Here is a 7,500-nt window from a genome sequence, read left to right on the forward strand (position 1 = left end):
AGGACAGACCTTTAAATGTTTAAGGTGCCTCCCATCCAGCCCTGTTCAGTCCGCTTTAACCCGACTCCAGTCTGTTTGTCTAGAAAGTCCGGTTCGTTTGGTGTGAGGCCACTAATCTGGTAGTGAACTCTGGTTCGGTTCTAATCTATATGTGAATGGGAAACGGACCAGAGACCGCTCCAAAGGCAGAAAATGGACTACAGTGCAGGGCATTCCTGGAAAGTATAACAAACATTAGCCTGTTGTTAGCCTAACATCAGCCTAGCGCTAGCGGGAGACACAAAATAAAAATCCCCCAACCGCTAAAATCCTCCATCTTGTTTCCATCTGGTGAAACAGGAAGTTGCTCTCAGAGGTTTTTGTGTCGTTTCCTTCAGTGGTTCTTGGTGCAGCGCCCCCACAGGCCAGGAGGGGAACAGTTTGACTCAGAGCAGCTGGAGGTGGAGCAGATGTTCTGGTTCCAGCGGAACCAAACCTACTGGACTACCAGCCATTATTTTTCAGAACCTCCTATAAAACACTAAGCAGCTTGAAAAAGGAAGATAATGTAACGTCTTATTCCCATGAAGACGCTAAAAATAAATCAAAAACCCGACGAGTTTGGCATTTTGGTGCAGCTGAGGGACTTCCCAACAAAACTGAAGCCGTTTTTTTTAAAGTCACCGATTCCTGCGCGGAGTGCGTGCGCGTCGGTCTGACAACATGTGATTCCCATCACAGCCTCGGAGCGAATCAGAGCACCGCTCAAAGCCGACTGTTGGCTGCGGCCAAATACCTGGGCTCAGGAATGCATCCGGGAGTGTTCGCATCTGCAGCAGGAACCGACAATGTGTGTGCAACAGAGGTCCCTGTAAAACCCGAACGTCCTCACAAGGACGAGGAGAATTACTGAGGTCTTGGGATTTAGTTAATCAGTCGGCATGTTGGTAAAATTTTATTTTTATTTATTTTAGCAAGATTTATTTGCTCTAACTGTGATTTATAACACAATAATAGCTAGCTACACCATGTTAGCTTAGCATCAGCTAATGTGTGGGACCAAACACACAACAACCAGAATGTCATTAGGAGGTTTATCTGCACTCTAAACTCGACAGTTTGTACGATTTTTTTTAGTATTTAGTATTCACAGCGGATAGAAAGTAAATCCAGACTAGTTTGGGTTCATCCGGACAAAGAGCGGCACGAGCTATGCTAAGCTAACTGCAGTTTGAAATTGTTTTACTCACCAAAGCGTAAAAATTTGTCGTCACTTTGTTGGTCCAACGCAACATTTTAGGGGTAAAATGTCACATAATTCTTCGATAAGCTAACACAGGACACTCAGGTTTAGCTAACATGGTCCAAAAGCTAGCCTAGCGTTAGCAAAGCTAGCATAATGTAACCAAACCACAGCACTCATATTTTACAGATAAAATCCTGATTTATCTGTAGATATTAAGTAACATAATTTGGAACAGAAATAATTGCTGTTTCAAACGGTTTCAGCTAACGTAGCACAAAAGCTAACAAGACGTAGCCAGAACAAAATGTTAAAATCTAGCACCATTCAGGTCAAAGTTCACTGCGGTTTCACACGTTTTTTTGGTAACAAGTTGTAACCATAACAACCATCAGACCAACACAACACATTTTAGAGCGGGAGAATATTACGAAGCGCTGCTAAGCTAACAAGCAGCTCAGATTCAGCTAGCATGGCCCAAAACGTTAGCAAAGCTAACAGAGAGATGAATGCTGTAAGTCAGGATTAGAGCTAGAAAACAAATTTATCAGAAACTAAATAAAATCAGAACATTAATTAAATTAAGAGATAGAGAGAGAGAGAGAAAGAGAGAGCGAGAGAGAGAAAGAGAGAGCGAGAGAGAGAAAGAGAGAGAGAAAGAGAGAGAGAGAAAGAGAGAGAGAGAGAAAGAGAGAGAGAGAGAGAGAAAGAGAGAGAGAGAGCGCGCACACACAGAAATCATTCACACACACAAACGGACGCCTTGTAATTCAATTAGCTTCCCATCTGACACAAAATGGCGGCTGTGGCGTTGCGGCGCGGGGCATTTTGGGGCTGAAGCCAAAGAAACGTTTCTGCTGCTTCACCTGCTGAAGTTTTCATGTTTCTGATCAACTTCAGGGGCTTTTTATGAGAAATGAGTCAGAGCAGAAAACACAGCTGTCCGGCTGCGCGCGCGTGCGTGTGTGTGTGTGTGTGCGTGTGTGTGTGTGTGTGTGTGTGTGTGTGTGTGTGTGTGTGTGTGTGTGTGTGTGTGTGCGTGTGTGTGTGTGTGTGTGTGTGTGTGTGTGTGTGTGTATGTGTGTGTGTGTGTGTGTGTGTGTGTGTGTGTGTGTGTGTGTGTGTGTGTGTGTGTGTGTGTGTGTGTGTGTGTGTGTGAAGCATGACGTCATTCCTGGCTGAACTCTCTCCTCCTCTCGGCCTGCAGAAGCTCCTCGCTCCACGTCCAGGTTCGTCTGGACCCAGAAACCTGCTGAGGAATCGGCACCAGCAGAACCGCGACGACGATTCACACCGTCAGTAGTTAATGCTGGATATGGACCCGGTTCTGTCCGCGCCGAGGCCGGCAGGCCGGCAGGCCGCGGAGCATCGCGGTCCGGGCAGCAGCGCGACGGACGGAACCGGGTCCAGAAGGATTTTTACTCCTACATTTAATTTATATTTGATTAGAAAAAACGAGACAAAATTACAAAATGTTGTTTAAGTCGAAATTATTAATTTTTAATGTTTTAAACTGTTTATTTTTTTAGACTTTATTTTAATTATTACATTTTAATCAGATTTTTTTAATTTTTAAGTCATTTAAATAAACTGGAATTGTAAAAGTTAGTATTTCATAATTTCAGTTTTAAATTGTAATAATTGTTTTATTTTTAAACATTTTCATTAGAGAATTACATCAAATAATTAAATTTAAATTTCAAGAATTTATCCCAAATTAATTGTATGAATTTTATTTGACTAAAATTAAATAGGAGAATAAATATTTAATATAAAAAGGGTTAAATGTGAATTCGGAATAAATCGTATTTTTACCTTTAGGCTGCAGTAATTATTTAATTAAATCAATTAATGTTTTACAGTGTTTCATTTAAATCACGTTTCTTTCCAAACTCAATAAATGTTTTATTTTAAACTCTTTCTCTCTAAAACAACAGGAAGTCAGACAATAAGCTGCTCCAACTTCCTCTTCCTGTTTGGACCCGGCCGCGGCGATCCGGACCTCAGGTCCAGCTGGGAGGAACCGGACCGGACCGGACCGGACCGCAGCTCAGACCGGAGCCTGCAGGGGGCAGTGCGGCTCACCGATCCGCCCACTGCGCCTCTTCTGCAAAACCCGGATTCATTTAATTAACGCCGTCGACTTTAAACAAAACCACAGCGGAGCCGCGGAGGGAGGCAGGAGGCGCCGGGCCAGGAAGTGGCCGCTCGGAGACGGACGGACGGACGCGGCTCTGGTCAGACGGAAACGTTTCCGCCACAGCAGAGAGGAAACTGAAAGGTTCACAACCTGCTGAGATCAAAACTCATTCATTCAATACAAAAACAAACACAAGAATATTAACGTTCAAACTGAGGCGCGTGGGCCGTTTGTGGCCCTCAGAGTCATTTTGTTCGGCCGCCCAAATGCAACTCGAGCAAACTTTTTGTTTTTATCCCCTTTTATCCTGATTAAAGTAATAACATTTTTTTAAAATTTTAGTTAATTACATCATACAGTTTTAGTTTTTTATACTTTTACTGAAAAACCGACTTTTCTCTTCCTGATTTAACTAATAAATAACAAACATAGTTAAGAGTTTTAATGGAAAGAGACTCAAATCTTTTTTTCTTATTAACAGAATAAATGTGGAAACTGAATAAAATGTATTTTAATACAGAAAATCAGACAAAAACCAAACGTTTGATTTTTATTTTAATCTTATTATTTTATATTTGTTTGTTCTGATTTATTGATTTTTGGACTAAATGACAAAAAAATTTATTTTGTAATAATAATAAGATAAGAAAACAAATCAGACAAAAAGCACTTGAGTCTTTTTTTAAACCTAATTTAATTTATTTTCCTGATTTTAGACGTAAAATGGAGAATTTAAAAATTTAAATTCTCATTTATTCACGTGGATTTTATTGTTTGTTCTTTGTGTTTATTTATTCCTGATTAAAAACCACATTTTATAAAAACCTGCAGTGATTCCACATTATTCCTGTGGCAAAATGAACAAATTAAGGAGGCCAATTGATGCCGATAATCTCTTTAATGGCTTCATTTCTCCCATATATTTATCTGGATTTCCTCCGTCGTTAGCAAAGCTCAGAGGAAAAGCCGCAGACTTTACAACAAATTAACCAAAACAACGACATCTAAAGGAAAAAAAAAACAAAACAAAGAAACACTCCGCAACCTGCTAATGTTAGCGACTGATGCCTAATTTTCTTTTGATTACAACGACGTCCCACGCTCTCCTCTCAAGTGACGTCTAATTGTTTCTCAAAGTAAATCATCAGCTCAGCAAACTAAATTTGAGAAACAACAACAACAAACTTGCAGCGCAGGGAGAAAAAAAGAGAGACAGAAATGAATCCATTAAAAGAAAAACAGCCATTTTGTCTGCGGTTGATGTGAAACAGAGATGAGAGAAAACAGACAAGAGGTTGTTTTTTTTTTTTCCCTCCGTAAATGGAGCATATGGGAGGCCAACTCAACAACGAGGAAAACAACTTAAATAACACTTGTGTGTAATCATGCAAATGGAGAAGATGTGCAGAGAAAATGTCTGTTTCTGTTCCCTCAATGCGCCTGGAAGCAGAGAGAGGGGGAGTTTCGGCACAAAGGAGACGTTACCTAACCCGTAAAGCAACGACAACACGAGGCTGTGAAACTTCTGCAGGACGTCAAAAAATCACAGAGAGAATCTGGTTCAGTCCAATAAAAACCTGCTAGCCAAATATAATCGTCCAAAACACGACGGAAGCTGCAAATTTAGTCAATTTTCCTCATGCTAACCAGAAAACAGAGGGACGAAGAGTCACTGAGACACGAGAGAGAGGCTGAGAGGACACAGACCTAAAACACAACAAGCGACTTAAACCATCATCTAATCAGAATAAAGTTCCGACAGCTGCTAACAGCTAGCACCGCGGATGCTAACAGTAACGGTAAGCAATACACAACACAGTTCGCACAGTTAGTAGCTAACAGTTAGCATGCCGGTAATTAACAGCTAATGGCTAACAGGGAATATGCTACTACTGGGTTCAATTAGTATAGCTGGTAGCTAACAGTTAGCTAACTTGCTAGCTACAAACATTACAGCGACGAAGTTACTGCGTTAGATTGCTAACAGTGAATATAATGTACTGCTAGCATTTAGTTTGGCTAATATGCAGCCATGCTAACAATGAGTACAATGCCAGATCTGCTGTCGTTGTCATAGTAGCAAAAAGTAAAGCATGCTAGGTAGCTTATGGTAACTACACTAAATTGCTAACAGTGAGTATATTATATTGCTAACAATAGCAGTAAATATATTTACTTCCTGATATGCAGCCGTGCTAGCAATGAGTACAATGCCAGATCTGCTGTCGTTGTCATAGCAACCTTCCAGACCTCCCAGGCATTCTGGTTCTGGTTCTGGTTCTTCTCTGCATCTCCAGAACCAGAACCCAACATGGAGAAGCAGCATTCAGCTGCTATGCTGCACGAATCTGGAACAAACTTCTGGAAAACTGAAAAACAGCAGAGACACCGAGATCCGTTAAACCAAGACTAAAACCAGCTGGTTAGAGCTGCATTTGATTAACATCTGCAACGTCACGAGCTAGTCTGTGGGTTTTCAACCTGCCATCGTTTATTTTAATGATTTTTGCTTGTTTGCTGCTTTACTACAAGTCAAATTTTGGATCTTTTTGGCCTCCTTGGTGTTCCATACACAAGTAGCAGGAATGTTAAAGTGGAGAACATGTCAGATTTAGCAACAGAGTGTGAGATATAAACACTTAAAACCTCAAATTATTGTTAGCTTACATAGATCTACGCATTGAGATTCACTGCAGACTGGAGGCAAAAACACAAAGACTCAGAAATGCAGCTTTTGAGCTGAATTTCCACTAAATATCATGCTAATATAGCGCTTTAGCACTAGCTTCCACTAAATATCATGCTAATATAGCGCTTTAGCACTAGCTTCCACTAAATATCATGCTAATATAGTGCTTTAGCACTAGCGTCCACTGAATACCATGCTAAAATTGTGCTTTAGCACTAGCGTCCACTAAATACCATGCTATTACAGCACTTTAGCACTAGCTTCCACTGAATACCATGCTAAGATAGCGCTTTAGCACTAGCGTCCACTAAATACCATGCTAATATAGCGCTTTAGCACTAGCTTCCACTAAATACCATGCTAATACAGCGCTTTAGCACTAGCTTCCACTAAATACATGCTAAAATAGCGCTTTAGCATTAGCTTCCACTAAATACCAAGTTGCTATATCGCTGTAGCGCTAACGTCAAATAACTACCGTTCTGATTTAGTGTTTCAGTGTTAGCAGAATCAATACTTATGATTGGAGTTAGCGTAGCTACATTTGTAGCTCGTGGCGCCCCCTGCTGGTGGATATTATGGAGTAATATCAGATGTTTATTCAGTCCCTCCAGGATTTCATCCGTTTCTTAAACAGAAATAATCAGGATTTTAGAGTCGAGTCACAAAGTTTTGACATTTGCTGTAATTCCAGACAGAAGCAGCTGCAGCAGCTGCTGGTCGTCTCTGGATGTTTGTGTTTTAGTGGTTCAGAAAGTCAGCAGCTCTTCTTCTTAAAGAGAAACCACAGAAAACAGAGCAGCGACTATGAAGCCAGAACCGGTGGCTCTTCAGAACCAGCTAAAACGCTGCACAGCAAACCGGCGGGAAGCCGCGCGACGACGGCGACCCAGAACGCCGTCGACAGCCAAACTGTTGGCCACCAGGAAGACGCTGCAGAACCAGAACCAGAACCAGGAAGAGAAGACCTTCCTGCAGATCGTCCAGTGGAACAGCAGAAACGCTTCCTTCAGGATTTACCGACCTCTTCAGATCCTCACACTCATCCTCTCCTGCTGCCCTTCGCTCTTTCCTCCGCCGAAGGACGGAAGGGCAAAACGGGCTCCTGCTGCATATCCAGCCAACGCTAACGAGTTTAGCAGCAACATGGAGCCCAGATGCAGCAGCAGCATCGATGTTTAAACACAGAGGTCCGATAAAACCGGCCGAGTTCAGAACGATTCAAACATGACGAAATACGACTGGAAAGACGGGTGAACACTGTAAAAACTAAAAACTGTAAGAAAAACCTGATTTTAATAACTAAGATATGAAAAAAATTTAAAAAGTTAAAATAGTTGTAAATGTTGACGACTTTTCACTGTAAAACTAATTCAATAAGTGTAATAAAATATAACAATCGTTATAATTGGAAGCTATAAAAACTGTAAAATATGTAAAAAAATAAAA

General features: G+C 41.1%; 1 protein-coding gene across 1 annotated transcript in view; it reads right to left on the bottom strand.

Annotated features, from left to right (window-relative positions):
• The window catches only part of tcf4 (transcription factor 4), a 170,229-nt gene that overhangs the window by 65,447 nt on the left and 97,282 nt on the right, over nt 1-7,500 (bottom strand).

Source organism: Poecilia reticulata, chromosome 12 (genome assembly GCF_904066995.2).
Source record: "Poecilia reticulata chromosome 12, P_reticulata-male-v2, whole genome shotgun sequence".
NCBI lineage: Eukaryota > Metazoa > Chordata > Actinopteri > Cyprinodontiformes > Poeciliidae > Poecilia > Poecilia reticulata.